We start from the raw sequence: 17,190 nt of genomic DNA on the forward strand, positions 1-17,190 counted from the left end.
ACCACATGTAAACATGCCAACTCTGGTTTAAAACTAGCTTGCCTGGGGGCAGACAGCAGTTTAGCCATGACTGGGGCTTTCTGTGCTCAGCAGCACCTCATGTGTGCCTTTCACATCTCTTGCAGCTGAATCCTTTGGTACCTGAGCCTGTTTCAAACAAAATTTACTACAAAATTTCTAGACAGAGGTGCAGAGTAGACTACTGGAAAAATAAAATCCTGGTTTGCCATAATACATTTCTGTCTGTTCTTTAACTCTGTGGACGTTATTTTCATTCCTTTTGCATCTCAATAAGGCTTTTAACATATGCTTGATACATAATTGAGAGCACTAAAGGCAATGGCTGTAATGCATATAATAGCTAACCTGGTGTTACGTGCTGGGGCATTAATGTGCAAGAATATCTAGCACTAACAGTTATAGAAGGCAAGCAATCTTTGCTTTAGATGGAAATTGCAGTAAAATAATATAAGGGAAATGTTCCTTAAATAAAAGTTTTATTAGTTTTACCAGCACTCCACATTTAAATACTGTAAGTGATAAATTTGGAAAAGACTTAATGTTTTTCTATTAAGCTGTTATGACTCCCTTCATCTTTTCACAATGTAACAGTTTGCAGACAGAATACTAAAGTCAACTGTGGATCATTGCTAATTCTGTTAACAGGATGATTAAAATGACAAGAACATCTGCAAACAACTGTTGCTAGTATTATTGCTGTGCCTGAAAGCTCTACTGTTACTAAAGATCTGTCAGTGCTTCCATTACTAAATCTCATTGTAATCCTCATTGGGTTTAAACCTGGAATTCATATTCTCAGTCCAAAAGACAGTTTTTTGACAACATCTGGAATTAGACATATTTTAGTTACAGAAAAATGAGAGATTCACAAACACTTGATATTTTTAAAGATACATTGTATATTCTAAAAGGTTTTTAATGCTCCTAAAATGATTCAAGTTGGAAGGTTTTTATGAATATCATACATTCTTGGTTATCCTGAATAACAGAAAAATGTGACCATTTGAAATGACAAAATATATGAAGCATGTGCACATAGATTCTGCAGATATTTACACCTGTACTTAATTACTTAAACATGAATATACCCTCCCTGTTGATTTAGTGAAGCTGTTCAAGAACAAAAATTTAAATGAACATGCAGATTTTTTGGTGGTCAATAAATTGCCCTATTGCTCCTGCAGACCTTTATTTTAATCTCTCTGGAAGCCAAACTGTCTGCTAAGAATCATGCTTAACAAAGTCTGATTGCACACACTGATTAACCTCAGTAGATCCTGATTTCACTATCTAGATAACACAGATAATATCATTGGTTTTTACTTAATAGCCTACAGAAAGCCAGTGCAGAAGCCTATAAACAAAGTGGGGTCCTTTTTTGGATTACAGATTTGTATTTAATGGACTTTCCAGCATTAAGGCATACGAATATTCGATACATGTCAGAACTGTCAGTTTCCTAAATACATTTTTTTATATATATGGAAATATCAGACTTCCTTTCTTTCTTTGGAGAAAACAGGCCAAGAGCATTCTTATTGATTTTACTAATCTAGTTATGAAATGCTGGTCATCTAAATTAAAAGACCATATTTCCAGAGATTCCTAGCACATGAGCCAAAATAAGACTAGAAAAGAGAAAAGACAATAACTTTTCCATTTCATTATTGACACTATGCAATAAAACATAGTTTTTCATAATTATTTTCAGCTAAATTGTCACATTCAGATTCAAAGTATATCTTAATAAGCAACCCAAATATAAATATATGAATCGTATTATGAAGCACTTTGTGTTAATAATAGGAGATAGAAGTCTCTTACCAATTAAAATTCATGTGCAATTCTGCTGCAGATTTATTTTAAGAGTGAGGATTTAAATGGATGACAATTTGCATCCAGTTCAAATGATAGTTGATATATACAGAAAATATAGAAAAACTATTCTAGTCTGGTCAACACATTGACTTAATCCATAAGAAACTGAAAAATATTGTCACTATATGGTTTTGAGTCACTAACTCAATTTTATTTGCCATATTTTCAATATTCAGCCATATGACCCTCAGCCTTTTTTTTTAAATATAAGTAGCCATGAGTATTATTTTATAGAGGACTGTAGCTAATCCCTCTGCTTGCAGTTATCATCTAATCCTGATTCTCCTCAACCCTACATACACTTCCTAGGAAGATGCTGAGCTTGCATATTTGTACTTTAAAGTATTAGAACAGCCTCCAGTACTATCCCATAGTGAGGAATTTTGTGAAAATTGAAAAATTGAATCTTGTTATAGGCAGATTATTCAAATAAATTTTATTCCAGGTAAAACTAGAAAACCTGCAGTGTTTTTTGCGGCTTCAGATTTTTTTGCTATTTTGTGTTGCTCCAGTGACATGAATTTAAAATCACACCTAACAACAGTTGAATTGGATCAGACTTTCTTGTATGTTACATTTCAAGCCGTTTACCACTTTTCCTTCATGGAGTTAAGATGTATTATAATTGTGTGATCATGAATACTTTTCCATGTAATTTCTGGATCAAGTTTTGATAAAGTGTACTTTTGAAGTTTCCTCGACTCACTTTATTTTTTTTTTTAGCTGAAATGGCTTTAATAAAGGTAAAGTGAGGAAAGAAGAAGAAGCTGTAACCAATTTTTGATTCTTTTTAGTTACCACCATTTTCTGCACTGTTTCCAAATGGTGCTTGCATTCCAGAGCTTTCCTATGCCTTGGTCCTTGTGCTTTGACCTTGGCTTCAAATGCTTCCAACCAGCCTTTGTGTAACTTGAAACAAGGATTACAAGTGTATTACTAAAATTTTCATGGGCAAGCAGAAACACATTGATGATTCTGAAATCTAAGCACAAAAATTGTTAGGAATAATCCTCTCTACAATGAAAAAGGTCCCAGTGCTGTTTTTTCCTAATCTGCTTTCTTATTACCAGGACACACTGTAAGTAGTGTTGTGCAAACAGAATGAAGGTATTCAAAGAAATACTGATTTAAATTATCTTACTTAATGCAACTGGGTCACTAAGCTGCTTGGCCTTCATTTTGTTACCAGTCAGTTGTAATGAGATGACTGCAAAGCAGCTTTCTTATTTAATGTGGAAATAGGGATTTTTGGTCATTGCTCATATCACTAAATTTGCTCTTAAGTGTGAGGAGCTTGGAGTGTGTCTTGGCACAATCCAGCTTTTTGCATTGGTGGTTGTTCCTTGGTGGAGAAGGAGTAAATGACTGCTATACTTTCTGGTGCAGAGGAGAGGGTGGACAGGCTAGAAAAAGGTAAAATCAGTGACTGAAATTTGAATAAACCTGTGTTGTGGCAATCCTACACAATCTGGGTAGCATCCTAGAAACTGAGTTTGACATCAAATAATTTCTATATGGTTTTGTTATTATTTTGTAGTTTGTTCGTCTGATTTTACTGTTTTTTTAAAAAAACTGAATTATTATTGTAGAAAATCTCCTAGATAATGGTGCACACTAGTTCAGTCTGTGATCAGGATACATTTACTGTTGTCAAATACTACTTTTGGGATTTTGGAGGGAAACGGGCTTTGCAAAGGTAGGCATTATTTAAATAGAACAAGTCTATTTTCTTTGTAACTACTTCCTTTCCCTGTGTAACTTTTAATTTCCTTTTTTTTTTTTTATCAGACTTCAGGTCTGATACCAAACTATCAATACAAGGGTATTGTCAGAATTGGTACTGTATTGTCAGAAATGATTATATAAATGTACTGAAAGTTTATGCAACTGATAGTTGAAGTTTTATACATATAATCCTCATTGCAATTAAATATAGACAAGTTTTGTATTTACATACATACTATAGTATAACAAACTAAAACACACAAAATATGTTCATTTCTAAACAAATGCAAAATTATTTTTTGAAAAAAAAGTAGAAAACTATTTAATATATTGTGTTGTGGTATAATCATCCTGACTCCCAATCTGAGCTAAGCAATTTTTCACTGCCTTTGAATATGACACTTGAAACAAGTAATAAGTGAAGGATGAAACCCAAAAAGAAATCTAAGCTTAAACTCATACTGATCTATATAGAGAGTTAGAAGCCTTTATGCTTTGATGTTGCTTTAATCCACTTTTCTCCAGTTGTCAGATATAAAACATCACGGGGCACATCATGAGCTCATGTAATTTGTTATAGTGCTATTGAAAGTTAATGGAGCTGAAAGGCCAGCTGAAGGTCTGGCCCTATAACACTTCAGCTAATGTACACAAATCTGTAGAGCTGAGCTATTACAAGGCTCTTCCTCAGGAATGCCTTTTGCAAACACTTTCCCACTTGCATTTACAATGGATACATCGTGTCAGATTTGAGGAAAAAGGGTGACGTCTTCTGCTAATTAGCTACCATAGAACCAAATGAAACCTGAATTGCAAAGCATAGAAGGTCAACTTCTCCTATGCCTATTCTGGCATTCACAGTGCTCCAATTCATCTCATTTAGCAAACAGTAAGAAGCCAGCTTTAACTTGCAATGAAGTTTCATAGTCCTAGCAATGGGAGCTGGGCAATAGCTTGTAACAAATCACTACCCACTACCGTACCACTGCTTTTTCATGAGTTAGAGATTGTGTCACTGCCTCCAGGACACTGAACACAGCAGGAATTCAAAATCCATTTTAAACTGGACTGACAAAGAATCATGTATAAGTCAGCTTTCTGAAGAAAGCTGGTCTTGTATCTGCTAATGTAACTAGGACTGCTGTCTTTTTCCTAAAAATATACTTGCTGTACTATTAGCAGACATAATTTTCTTGTATTTCATTAAATGAAATACTGAGGCCAACAGTGTGAGGCTCCACTAAACCATGTGCCTGATCCTGCACTTCTGTCACAAGAGGGACAGGGCCACCAGCTGGGGGAAAGCAGCCCAGCAGAAAAGGACCTGGGCGTGCAGATTGATAGCAGCCGAACATTGGCTAGCATGAGTCCAGGTGGCCAAAAAGGCCAATGTCATCCTGGCCTATGTCAGCAATTAGTGTGGCCAGCAGGACCAGGACAGTACTGGGCACTGGTGAGACCACACCTCAAGTGCTGTGTTCATTTTGGGCCCCTCAGTACAAGAAAAACCTTGAGGTGTTGAAGTGTGTGCAGAGAAGGGCACTGGAGCTGGTGAAGGGTCTGGAGCACAAGTCTGGTGAGGAGTGGCTGAGGGAGCTGGGGGTGTTTGGCCTGGAGGAAAGGAGGCTCAGGACAGACCTTGTACTGCTCTCTACAAGAACCTGGAAGGAGCCTGAAGCCAGGAGGGGATTGGTCTCAGGCAACCAGCAATAGGACAAGAGGATATGGCCTCAAGAGGGAGGCTCAGGTTGGACATCAGGAACAATTTCTTTGCTGAAAGGGTTGTCAAGCACTAGAATGGGCTGCCCAGGGAGCTGGTAGAGCTACTATCCCTGTAACTCTATTCAAGAGTACATGTATCATAATTCAAGAAATAACAGGACTTAGTGCCTGTTGACAAGATCACAGGTAGTGATCACTCAAAGGTTGAACTTGATGATCCTGGAGGTCTCTTCTCTTCTCCAACCTGAGCGTTTCTGTGATTCTGTGATATTTTACACTCAGGAACCTTAGATTGCCAACATGTCTGAAATAATATAATCTGTGGGTATACTCTTTGCACCCCTTCCCTCCTGCTTTGCAGGACATTTGGGTCAGTCACAAGTATTGTGGTTTAGAATTTCATCATTAGGACCTGATCTTTGAAGTCCAGCTTCATCAACGTACGAGCGTGTTTTCACTTTGACAGGAATATAGCTCCTGAACTTCATATGTGCTCTTTAATGAAAAGAAATGTTTCCATTGAGATTGTAACTTGATTTAGAAATTAATTTTTGATGAGATTATAACTAGTAAATAGAAATTGAATTTTTTTTAATAATGCTTCTGAAGACCATTAAACTTTAATTACATAAATTTAGCATCATGATTGAACAGAGTCATACTAGCAAAGGGTTGAGTAAGGTTGTTTGGTCCGTGTCCCATGTTCATTACCTTTAAATACATGTAATGTTTATGAAGGTGAAACAGGAAAAAAGAGCCAAGCTCAAGTGTTGTGTATGTCTTGTTTCTCAGCACCTCTCAATATTTTACAGAGAGAATAACATCTTGATAATTAAATTGCTTCCACATCTGTGCAATGGTGTCAGCAGGATATTGCCATATTGCATATGTTTAACAAATTACACATAATTTGTCTTTATATTTTCATTATGGAAATTGCATTCATATTATTCAACAAGAAGTACCACCATGTAAGAATGAGACAAGGAAATGAAATAATGAAACTGATTTTGAATACTTGCAAGGTACATGCTTTTTAACAAAGACAATAAAAATCCTGCTTTGGCAAGTTACAAGAGAAATAAACAAAGCTGACATTCTGAAGAAACTTATTAATGAAAAAATTATTTACTTTTGTACTGTTGGAAATGTTTATAGCATTAAAAGATAGAAAAGAAAATGCAGTCCAAGGGGAATGCAAAACTTCAAGGTTTGATGAGGACTGAGACTTGATGGAACAGCAGTGAATATGCCACAGAGCTTAGGGGCATAATTTGAGTTACTTGAAATTGCAGGTTAAATTTAATTGTGATTGTTATCAATTGTTTAGTGAAAACTGTTTTTTGATAAGTAAACCTCTATGGGTTTTTTGGATGGGGAAGAGAAGTAAACAAACCATCACAAGAATGATTTCAAACAGTGACTGGTTAGAAAAAATATGGAAAATAGTCTCTCCTCCTCTGTGTGATGTAATAAAACTGTTTTTCTTTCAAGTAGCTTTAGTCCATACCCCATGTCTGTAACAAAGAAAGAGATTTTAATTTTTTTCTGTTGCTCAAAGCTAACAAAGTACACTGAGCTGATACCTAGAGGTAAGGACAACAACACCTGAGAATAAAGTTCCTTATGGATTAAGGCAGGTTGCTCTGTTTAAATATTTGCATGACTGCATCCTCTTAATTCTTATTCTATCAATTTGCATCCAATTTAGAGTGGTGCCTCAGGTGCTCATTGATTTCTGTTCTCTGTAACCAGTCTCCTTTCTTTCTGCCACTAAATACAAACAGAACATAAAAAATGAAGTGTTCCCTGCAGCTTTTCCTAGTAAATAATTTTGTTACTTGGCATTAATCTAGACTTTTAATTAGAGAAGAAGTGTACTGATGAAGGCGCCTCTCTCTTCATACAGCAAAAGATGAGTAGATACCACAAAGAACAGAAGCTAAATTTGGTGGATAGAGAGGAATATCTCTGATTTCTGTGAACATGTATATACCTATGTTGACAGGCTCTAGGCAGCAACACAGCTTGACAGCAGATGAGGACAGGTTCTGGTCTCAACAAGGGCACCTACTCAATGGTCAGCACTCAGAAAGGGAACAGGATTGCAAGGCCCTTTGGAGAACATGGCTTGGCATGAGGTGGAGTCTTCAGGAGTTATAGTCTCTGCACTTAGTCTCTAGTGCCCCTCTTGGAGACACCCTTGCTCTCTCCTCTTTTAGGAAAACTATTATCCATAGAAAATTACGGGTTTTCCTCATTGAATGAATTTTTTTGATCTTTGGAAAGCCCCAGTAAATTAACCTTCCTTTAAGTTTACACTTAGGAAAATTGTTCATGAACCATAAAAGAGATAATCTGGACTTAGCCAATGGTGATGCCTTTTCCTATTTTATGGTCTTGGGCCTATGTTATAAACAAAAATCTGCCAATTTTTTTTTGTGGAAAAAGGGTTTCAAAACCAGTCAAACAAGTTGCTGCTAAACTGAAGTTCTGCCTGTTTGTTATTGTAATCACCAGTCGTTGTAGCTAATTGCTCCTTTTGTATCGGTAAAGCCTGCCTTAGGCTGTCCTACTTCTCCCCAGACAGTGAGGGGAGGGGACATGGGAGGGGGGCATCAGAAGATGCAAAATAACTTCGGGACCAGCATGCCATGGGAAGGAACCCTGCCAAACTTACCAAAAAGACCCCAAAAACAATGAGCCAATACAGAATTAAGAAATTAAAGTGATGTCTAGACATGAGCAACAGAGTGCTGAGCCTGCAGAGATGCTGAAAACCTTTGTTGCCCCTCGCCCTAGCCAGGAAGACTTCAGCTAAAGTGAAAACCCTGGCTGGGGCTACGGGAGGGATGTAAAAGATGGGTCCCCCAGCTCTGCTCCTAACAGATAAAACTACACACACTCCTCTCTCCAAATCCCTCTGGAACACAGGACGGTAACTACCTGCTGTGCTTCTCAATCTTGACCTAATCACTTTCAATAGAAGCATTATAAGGAGAGAAAGTCTCCTGCTCTGTTTATATCAGCCAAAATCTGGGAATGCTCATTAGGGGTCAGGTTTTTTTCCTCTTGTTCCTTTTATTTATAGAATTTTTTTCCCATAAGGTGCTAGGACACATTAACAACTGGGTACTTAAGAAAACAAAAGTGGCCAAGCTCAGGGGAGGAGGGCATCTGGTTGCACTTCTCCTATCCGAAGTTTCTCTCCAAAGGGAGAGATTCGAGGAGGATTGGGCAGGTAGAGGACGGGGCTGCGGCAGCTGCTGGCGCTCTTTCTCTCGGCTCCGGAGGAGGATGGTTGGAGCTGCTCCTTGGGGAAGGGAATTCACTGCTGCTGGAGGAGGATGGTTGGAGCTGCTCCTTGGGGAAGGGAATTCACTGCTGCTGCTGGAGCCCAGCCCAGAGCTGCTGCTTCTGCCTTTGCTTGTGAGAGTAGCCACAGAACTGGGACCGTATGAACACCCACCTCACTAAAAGAGGCACTTGTCCCCATCTGTCCAGGATCCTGAGCTCACCTCTCCCTGCCCTGCTGGGAGCTGGGCCGCCACTGCTTCTTCAGCTCTGCTCTGAGATTTCGCTGCACTGTAGCCCCTCAGTCCCTGCCTGCTGAGACGTCCTGCCAGCCCAGCGTGCTGTTTCCGAGAGTCCTGCTGGGGCACGGGGATGGCTGCCCCAGGGTTTGTGGAGCAAACATCCCATCATCTCCTCCATCCCTGCCCGTCCGGGCCCAGCCGCCATTGCCGTGTGCGCCGCAGCGCCCCCTGCAGCCGCGGGGGAATCACCGCATGGCCCCGCCCGCCGGGAGCAGCAGCGCCCCTGCTGGCCGTGCCCGGAACTGCACCGAGGGGAACGCGCCGCGGCCGAAAGGCCGGGCCGGGGCTCCGGGCTCTGTGAGGGGTCAGTGCCAGAGCTGCTGTTGTTTGTTTGCCTTGTTATGCACACTAGCAAAGAACTGCTATTCCTATTCCCAGATCTTTGCCTGAGAGCCCCTTAATTTCAGAATTATTCAGAGAAAAGGAGTTTACATTTTCCATTCCAAGGGGGGCTCCTGCCTTCCTTAGCAGTCACCTTTCAAACCAAGACAGTCCTCCTTGATTTTTTGCTTCTTTGCTAATGTAAAGTTGCCATAGCACCGTTATCTCTCATGAGCATTGTTTTTGCAACTTTCTGGGTGGGGAAAAGGTGCATATCCACATCATCCTACTCCAATGGAGAGCTATGATGTCAGTGGGGCAGGGGGTCAGAGCCTGTACAGAATGAGTGCCTATTTTTGCCTATTTACTCACCCTGATGACACCACACAGGTGTTCTGTGTCCAGTTCCGAGCTCCCCACACAAGAATGACGTTGAAGCAGTTCCAGTGAGGAGGGTTACCAAGAGATTTAGGTAAACATATGATGTGAGAGGATTTATACTTTTCAGTCTGAAAAAGACAAGCCTAGAGGAAGAGTGCTTGTCTTTAACTCTTGAAGGAGAGGTTATAGAGAAAATGAATACAACCTTGGCTCAGAGGTGTGTGGTAAAAGGACATAACACAGTGGGCACAAGCTGTAGCAAGACAACATCTAACTCAAGAGAGGCAAAAATACATTCTCCAAGAGAATGGTTAAACTGTGAAAAAGGTTGTCCAAGGCTGTGGAGTCTACATCTTTAGATATATTCAGAGAGTAACTTGACAAGGCCCTTAGAAACTGAATAGAACTTTTAAGTTGATCCTGCTTTGTGTAGGGAATGGAATGGATAAGATGACCTCCAGATGTCACCTCCAGCAGAAATAATTTTGTTGTAGTGTGACCTTTCCCATTTCCCAAGCTGTGTAAGGACAGAACGGGGATCTTGCCACCTACCTCAGAGTACATTCTTCCTCCCCCTCCTGGGTAGATTGGTATCCCACATAAAGTTCCCAGTGGTACTTCACCAACAGCGGAACAACAGAGATAAGTGAAAGATTATAAAGACCTGATTTTTAACAGATAGTCATCATTATTAATGAGCACAGCCCAAGGAGAGGAAAAAAGAAAGCCTTTTAAATTCAAACTAAAGTATAGAAATATTTTCACTGGCTTTGTTCTTTTCTTTTTGTGGGGAAAAGAAAAAAAGTGAAAACCAGTGCTATAGCTACAGCTGTTTTCCCCTGCATATTTAATCCACCATTACCTGCATATGAATTGTGCACAAATAAAGAAATGAGGGACATGAAGCACGATTGTTAACACTTCAAAGAAGATTATTCATCACTATGGGAGGCTTCAGACATATTCCACTTCTCCAAATCCTTGAGAGTGAAGATCTGCAGCTTAGAATTCAACCAGTGGCTTTCAGCTTTTGACACAGACTGCCTTTATGAAGTAGAATTGAAGGAGTTTGAATGCTTGTAATGGATCCCTCTGAGAAACAGTATAATTGGTATGGCATTGGTCTGCTCTATTCCCTCTGCCTTTAGGGTAACTACTACATTCTCAGATTTCCCTTAAGATGAAAGGACTTTGGCTGACAGATGCCCTATACATTGAATGCATTGCTATAATCCAAACCTGTATGAGGAGGAAAAATTTTCAGTTTCCCTCAAGTTTTAGGAACTGTGAATCACATATCTGAAGAGAAATAAGACCTTTCTATCTATAACTCAAACCTATTTCCCCTTTTCTTTTATTCACTACTGTTAAATCAACATCTTATAGAGGAAGAAATTGCTAAGAACTACATTGCTCAGATGAATGTTCATGTGCATCACCTTTTGTTTCAATGGTGTTTGGATGTTTAATTCCAATTTTCTCCATTTACCCAAAATACTGTTGTCTGAATATTGCTGCATTAGGCTGTGAGAGCAGCTAAGCAGCACATGGAATATTTAGCATCCTTTCACTTTGGTAAAAAGTATTTTCTTCTTTTCCATACTTGTCTGTCTTTTTCTTAAGCTCCATTATGTTTATCTAGTTATCCTTCAAAACATATTCTTCTTACTAGTTCTTATTTAACCTTTTTTTACTTTGTAGTTTCATTTCTATTTCCCAGTCAGCTTTTTGTCCTTGACATTTGCATGTTGCATTCTGACCTTATCTATTTATGTATTTCTTCTTATTTATTCCTTTGTTTCTGTTTTTCTTGTTTTATCTTAATCCATCTTTGCACCTGCCCTTTTTCTCTTTGCTGATACTCTAATTATACTTTCTCTTATTAATTCTAACCTCTCCTTCCATGGATAAAATGCCTGTTTGGTATTTCTCTTTGGAGTGACAAGTCTGTTTCATACCCTACATCCATTTCTGTTTTGCCATAGATCCTTTCTAGGGAGGATGAAAATATGTCAGTTTCTTGCTTTCAGTTACATGTGCTCCATATCCATATATTAATTTCCCATTTTCCTATTCCTTTACTATTGCTCTCCTGTTCATCTTCTCCCCTGCAATGAGTGAAATTCCACTGTGTAAGTCAGCTATCAATAAGAATTATCTTCAGCCTGATTTGTTTCTATTATGCTTAAGTCAAAAAGGTCAAGTAGAAATGCAGAGACATTCACAGATGAGAAGAATGTTGTGCTCTGCTCTATACACCAGTATTGGAATAGGATCCCAACATTACTGGATGGAACGTGCCTGGGCTCTTCTGGCCCTTGCTGCTTGACCAGAGGCGGCAGCTGTGGTGTTTTCAGCTCAGAGACACCCCTGGCTGGCTGGATGCTGCAGCTGGCACTTGGAACAAGTCCAGGCAAGCAGGAACTCAGGTTTACCTCTAGTGGAAAGGCTTTAGGCGAGGTGAAGAGGAAAAGGAGACAGATTCTGCCAGAGGGTTAATCCAGAGTTTTATTCCATGGTCACAGATCTCCGAATGTTGGTAACAGCTCCAACAGCACCAGGCCCCATGGTCCCGTGTCTTTTTAAGCCCGGGGAAAGGGGGAGGGGAAGGGGTGGGTGTGCCACCAACCAGGTGGGAGGGAGGCAGTCTCAGGGGACAATGACACCTGGACTGGCCAATGACCCCAGGGCTGAGAAGCATCTTTTGAACTGCACCAACCAGACGACGCCCTTGATGGAATGTTAGGATTGATGGACAGCACTTAGCAAGGGGGCAAGGGGGAGGGGAAGGGAGAGGTTGGCACACCTGAGGGACTGGGAAAGGTGAAACAGGATATTGCTTCACGGTGCAACACACCAGTACAGACTGCAGACTGGAATTGTAGCCTGCATAGATTTTGCATGATCCAAGGAACTGAATAATTAAATTAGCCTGGCATTATCACGAAGAACCTTGAGAAATGCAAAGGAAAGCCAACCAAAGCAAGAGTGTAGAGTGTTTGCCTTTTTGAAGATAATGCTTCCTTCCCTGAAATGTTATTTTATATAGTCAGGATCTCTGTTGGGTTATCTACATGAAATAAAGTTTTGTTTGCAACTAGCTCAGACTAGGTCACTTTTTGAAACAGATGAGAAGGGTTTGGGTTATCTCAAAAGTTCTAAAATGTGCTTAGTATTAGAGTAGAAAAAACAGAAATCTCTTAATATATATGAAGACCTAATGTTGGAAGACCAAATTCTAAATCCAATCAAGAAAATAATTTCACTTCACTGCTAATGATTGGATAATCACAGTGGAGTTCAGAACAGAAGTCAGAGGCAAGGTTTGTAAGAGGTGTAGAGGGAAAAAAAGGAGATGGCAAAGAGCACATTTCTGTGTCTTGACATGATTTTTCTTTATAGATTTGTTTTTCTTGAGGTAGAAGTACTCTTTTTTGTGATTTGAGTTTCTTTATTTTATCAGCATCTTGCTGGAGTACAGAAAATGCCAAGTTTTTTTTTTTTTTTTTCCTGAAGTACAGTGTACTTTAAAGAATGGCTTTCAGAGAGAATGGTGCAAGTGCATCACTGAAGTATTTGCTAGGACAAGTAATAAAGATATTAAAATAATGAAAGTTACATCACTAGAGAAAAAGTCTATTCTATCCAAGAAAATGTATAAACTGCAGATTTTCTTCAAAAAGCTTTTTTCTTGTAATTTCATTGTTAATTATAAGGCAAGCATTGTTTTGATGTTCTAAGAAACTACTCTGAGGAGAGAACGAGAACACGATTACACTCTTCTGCCTCTGTAGACAAAAGTAAGCTTGACATTAGAGCCTAAGTGCCAGAAAACCTATACTCTATTTTGTCTTTAAAAATTTCAAGGATTTCTTCATAGCAGTTTGCATGGTGCTATGTTTTGGATTTGTGACAAAAACAAATCAGAGACACCAGTGCTTTAGCTATTGCTGAGCAGTGCTGAATGGGTGGGGGCCTTTTCTGTTCCTCATGCTAGCGAGGAGGCTCGGGGAGCAACAAGGAGTTGGGAGGGGACACAGCCAGGACAGCTGACTCCAAATGTCCCAAGGGATGTTACAGGCCATATGGTGTCATGCTCAGCATATAATCTAGGGGAAGATCATGGAAATTGTGACATTTGGAGTGGAGGTGGTATTTTTCTTCCAAGGTAACTGTTATGTGTGAAGCCCTGCTTTCCTGGGCATGGCTGAACACCTGACTGCACATGGGAAGTGGTGAATGGATTCCTTGTTTTGCTTTGGTTGGGACCACAGCTTCTCATTTCCCCAATAAACTGTCTTTATCTCAACTCACATATTTTCACACTTGTACCCTGTACCTTTTTGAGCCTCTTCCTCAACCCACTGAGGGGGACTCAGTGAGCATCTGTGTGGGGCTTAACTGCCCTGTTAAAACACAGCAAATACTGCAATCACAATGCACATCCACTTCAAGATGTGGTTCCTTTATAGAGTGCCTGAGAAACAAAAATATGTGATCCTTTCACAATTTAATTATAGTAACCTGTAATAATTGTGGCAAATAGGCTAGTAATTTGAACTAAATTACAACAGATAGTCAAGAGACAAAGGCAGAAAAACACAGTAGAAAAGAAGAAAGGAAAAAAATGTTGGAATACTTCAGAAGAGATTTCAGTCTCCTCTCTCTGGTGCCTTTGTTTTTCTCTCCTTCCATTATCTTTGGTTCTTGTCTAGATCGTGGCTCTTAGAGATGTTCAGACAACTGACAGGTCCATTAATTCCTTGAGTCCATTGATTCTCATTCTTTCTTTAAGGTCACTGTCAGGAAGGTATAAAAATTGGTAAAGCTCTTTGGCTCTTGAGGTGCTGGTTTAATACATTCTTTTAGAAGATGTCCAGTTAGATCTTTTAAATCTGCAGCTACACCACCATATAAGAAAAGTTTGAGCCTTAAGCTGTTTTTTGTTTTTAATTTCTTCCTCCCTGAGTGGTAAACAAAAATAACTGTTAGAAGAACTGAGAAAAGTACAGACCACTGAACACTCCCTCTTTGTGAAGTCTTATAGACCTCTGTCAGATTATTTGCATTTTTCCTTGTTAGGCACAGCAGTAAATGTATTTTACATCATCATCATTATTATTATTATTATTATTATTATTATTATTATTATTATTGTTGTTGTTGTTGTTGTTGTTGTTGTTATGATGTTAGCATCCTTGAAACCTCTATCCCATTGATTAGATTTGAGCAATAATTTTGAAAGTTATTAAGAAAGCAGTAGCTACAGAACATGAATATGCAGCCATGTGGTATGATCATGTGAAAAATTTGGAAAACCTGTCTAAAGCAGATGATATTTCAAAGCTCACAGAAACGATTTCAGATCTATTCAGCTACTTATTACAGGAATACTTCCTATTTGTTTCAGTACCCTATTTGAAGCACATCAAGAGTGTGCTGTCCTTCCAGTTTCACCCAGCTGTACAGTGTGACAGCTCACTCAAGGTCAGGAAAACAGTGTGTGCTCTCTAAAATACAGGGAAAGGGTTGGGGAGAAATGAAAGGAATAGGGAGACAGATTTCCTGGTTCAGGTTTGCATGGAGAGTTCTAACACTGGGATGATTTGAACAAGTAATGTCCTGGCTTTGGTGACAGGGAGAAGCAGCATGTGCTTGGAGATAAGAACTTGGTCAAATGTGACTGAACATCCCCAGGCTCAGTCCCATGGCAGTTTATTTGAAGGTAACTTTTAATGTATACGTCATGATCACTGTTTTAGTAAACTGGAAAAAGATTTCTCTTTTTAATTTTGTCAAACCTTCTGTGTGCCCTGCAAGGTCTTGTCACTGATCTAGTCCTGATTCTTAAGAATGGAATCCTTCAATCATGTCCCAAAGTATTTTGTTGCACTTTTGATTCATAGTATTGTATAATTTTGGAATTGCATAAAAATTATGTAGCTTAGGACTGTAATTATAAATTATTGCTGACTGGTTTTCCATTTAAAACTAATGTTATAAGTCGCTTAGTTACAGTAAAATTTGTATTCAAGTGCTCAAAAACATTAATCCTAAAATAAAGAGCTAATTTAATAATAGATTAAATGAACACATGATCTGCTTCAGCACAGTAGGTGATCAATGTTTAATACACCCTTGCTGGGTTTATGTAAAGTCTAGTCACACCCTTCATTAAGATATGTTGACACAGAAGTTCATTTAGTTGGACAAATACCAGGATTCAAAATCCAACTCTTAATTATGTTGTATTATATATGGTGAGTGAATAAGAGTGTGGACATTAGCAGTGAATAAGACTGTGGACAAATTGATTAACTGCAATTAAAATGCTTGTGCATCTGTAAGACTATTCTACTTGTCTGAAAATGAATACTGCTTTGATGTGCAGCAAAGCATTTACCCCTAAGCTAACTGTATGCAATGCACACTGTAATTGGCAAAATGAATGCTTTGTTTTAATTGCTTCAAACACTGGATCAAACTGCAAAAAATATTACCTGAATGATTGTAACATGTTCATTTTCTTCATCATAAATTTTGGGTTGAAAAATAATATCTCATTGAAGAAACTGAAGATTGGAAAAGAAAACAAGGGCTACTTTCTTAGTGTGGTAATATCACTGAAAAGATCATGATAGCAACAGTTTTATTCATAGGTCTCATGAACATGCTACTTTCTACAAAATGAAGTATTATTAGAAATGTCAAATGTGTAAATGGGTTTCCATTAAAACAGCTCATAATTACAGATTTAGTTTCTATTGGTAATAAATATTTATCTGTATGGCAGAAAACTCTAGTAGTTTGGGGAGAGCTCAAGTGTTGCATGTGTGCATACGTGTGTGTGTGTGCATACACTTCAGAAAAAAATCCTGACTAGTGCAGAAATGAGGCACTAACTGCAGCAGCTTCACCATTCAAATAAATAACAGCTATCATTGCATCTAACCCTTTTGATAATGGCCACCAATTCCTTGGACAAATTGAATATTACTGATTAGATTCAAAAGACTGCAATGTAATTAAATGAAATTTACATAAGAGCATCTCTACTCCCATTTAAACTGCATGAGAGTTAAAGAATAAGGAGGCAGACAGAAGCTTCTCACAAGACTTGTAGATACAGTTTTTCCAGACCTCTGCATTTAAAATAAGGTGAATGAATAAAATCCCCTGACTAATACAAATTCACCCTGTCTGCTTGGGAGAGAAAGAGGCACCAGAGGCTTGTCATATCTATTGAGCATTAAGTGAAATATTTCATCACTTATTTCTGGGTAATCAAAAGAGCTTTAGCCCAAGTGTAAGTTTGCTTCATTTGTACCCTATCACTTTTATTCAAAGCACTTCCTCTTTATCTTCCCTTTGTAATAGGAACAATAAAAGAAAATGTAATTTATGCAGGAATGCAACATTTACAGAAGTTTTTAGATCAATAAATTTAGTTTTCATGACACAATGCAAAAGGGATTTGCTATATTGCATGCATGAAAAATGCATTGTTTAGTAATCATTCTGATATTATGTTGTTCTAAATGCAAAG

This window comes from Agelaius phoeniceus, chromosome 5, assembly GCF_051311805.1.
Source record: "Agelaius phoeniceus isolate bAgePho1 chromosome 5, bAgePho1.hap1, whole genome shotgun sequence".
NCBI classification, from domain to species: Eukaryota; Metazoa; Chordata; class Aves; order Passeriformes; family Icteridae; genus Agelaius; species Agelaius phoeniceus.